Raw genomic sequence first — 2597 nt, forward strand, 5'->3', positions numbered from 1 at the left:
GCATTCACTGGGTGCACCGATCAAATTCCGTATCTTCAGTTATCCCTTAAATTTTAATTAATGAAGGAGGAAGTAATAAATGATGGATTAGCAAACTCGTAAATACTTTGCCCAAATTACGACTGTGTACAACTTTCAAACTATAATCTTTCACATGCCTTCTGGTTCAGGCTGATTGAATTACTGCAGGATAATTTTGGTATGCCTTTTAATCTTCTAGAACAGGGAGACCTCTTAAAAGCTGATCCAGATGAAACCAACTCATGAGCCAAGAGATGACGTTGTGGATGATCATGAATGTTGATTGTTTAATGACAACCTTATTGTTTCATATATGTCTAGCTTTAATTATTCAAGACACTTTTTAAAAATTAGAGATGGTTTAAGGTCAGGAATAGGAGCTGGAGGAAAACTCCACTGAGAGTTAGCGAATACTTTGCCAAACCACGATAATGCCTCATTTCTTAAAGGAAAGGTGTATGAAGTGATATAAAACTCCCACCCATTTCAAGAGGACCTTATTTACAAATCTAATATAGTCTGCAGCTGCTTGTCAAGATAGGATGCATTCCATGCAGTCTTATTCAAAAATAAATCCTATTATGCCTAGTCAAGTATATCTCCAAGACTGCAAAAATAATGCTAGATGGGCATCGGTGAGGCTGTAATGTAGCTTCTCAAACCAAATGCATTCCAAATATAGAATATTTGGAATGTGGGCCAGAGAGAAATCTCATGATTTTCTTGAAGATCCATCTTTGTTCTCCATCACAAAAACACTCCCCCTGTAGGAGCAATAGTACTAAGCAATAGCACTTATATACCACTTCATAGTGCTTTACAGCCCTCTCTAAGTAGTTTGCAGAGTCAGCATATTGCCCCAACAGTTTGGATCCTTATTTTACTGACCTCCAAAGGATGGAAAGCTGAGGCAACCTTGAGCCGATCAGGATCAAACTCCTGACAGTGGAGAATGAGTTAGCTTGCAATACTGAATTCTAACCACTGCACCACCATGGCTTTGGTTGTCATTGCAGTGCATGTTGTTGCAATTGATTTGATCTCGGAAGCTAAGCAGGACCTGCAGGGTTAATACTTGGGATGGTATCTGTCTGGAAACTCCAGGGCTGTTGGCTGATGAAGACGAAACATCTGAGGATGGGGCAAACTTCTGTAACATTGCTGGGAAATCTCCATGAAATCAGTCACCAAGACTCAAGCTTGACTTGAGATCTTTATGTTTCACTAGAGCCAAACTATGATGCCACATCAAGAATATAATGAGAACGGTTTGAACTATATTTCTACAGTTAAAATAGCATGTACTACACTACAATTAAAATTATGTTGGTTCCAGAATCAGTTCAAAATTTTGCTTTATGGAGCTTTCATTTTGAACTATGCTTTCATATATCCTGGTTTATATGTGACAGAATTACTAGAGATGTGAAGGGGGATCAAAGGTTTACTACACCATGATACAATAAAGAGTTGGCATTCCCCTTGAAAAATTAATGTGGATCTCTTCAGTGAAATGAATACGTCAACAAGAGGACAAGTGAGAAAAGTACATCAAGCTACTTAAGGATCATCTTGACATTTCTTCTCTTTTTTTGGTATAGTTTTTAGTTTTTAAGAAATTAGACTTACACAAGTAAATATTGCAATAATATGAACTTTATTTGCAAAAGAATAGAAGGAAAAAAGGTTCTAGCTTGAGAAGAGAATGAAAATTATACATTTCTCTATTCTACGCAATCAGGTCATCCGCTTTTGATGAATAGAGCTTCTTCCCCCCCAAAAAAAGAAAAAGAAGAATTTGAAGAGTTTTAGAAGAGGAGTTGTAAAGTTCAGCTTGTCTCTCATCAGACAGGAAAAGAAAAGGTTGACCAACGAATCTTCGAATGGGTGCCGGTGGTGCTGTGTTGATTTTATTGCAGCTGTAGAGTTGAATGGAGAATGCTGATTTTTAACAACCACAGCCACAGCCACAGCCACAACATGAACTTCTACGACTGGGCATGCTGTAAATGGGCATGCAACACATTGGCTGATATCCGTAGGATGGCATGCAACATGGGTAGCATGACTGATTGCCACAGGAGGGCATGCACAAAACAATGGTGGATCTACGCTCGCTGCTCCCACCGCAGCAGCCACCGCAGCAGCTACAACAGCCCTCGTGGCCCATGGTAAGAGATGGAAGGCTGGAATAGAAAAAAAAACAGGAAAGTGTTCACAAGGATGATACTTTTCTGGGATTCAGTTCTAGAGAAGTAACCAACTTTTCTCATCCATTGGAGTGATCCAAGGAATACCAGCTATGCTAATCTAGCTACCATTTTAGTGTTCCAGAAGGGATGGTAGGGTTAGCTAACAAGCAAAGTCTAATTGCAATTGCCTTACTACAAGAGAAGAAGGATTAGAGCAGAGATGCACCTATATGGAACAACACAAATAATGCCAAATTTGTTACGACTTACGTTGTGTAGTAGTAGTAGTAGTAGTAGTAGATGGAGGCGTGTAGGTTTAAGGAACTCGGTTCTGGGATATGGGCCTTTTATACAACTCCATGTAGTTTTTCCGGAGGAAGTGAG

The sequence above is a fragment of the Protobothrops mucrosquamatus genome, unplaced genomic scaffold (assembly GCF_001527695.2).
Source record: "Protobothrops mucrosquamatus isolate PMUCROS unplaced genomic scaffold, P.Mucros_1.0 scaffold154, whole genome shotgun sequence".
NCBI classification, from domain to species: Eukaryota; Metazoa; Chordata; class Lepidosauria; order Squamata; family Viperidae; genus Protobothrops; species Protobothrops mucrosquamatus.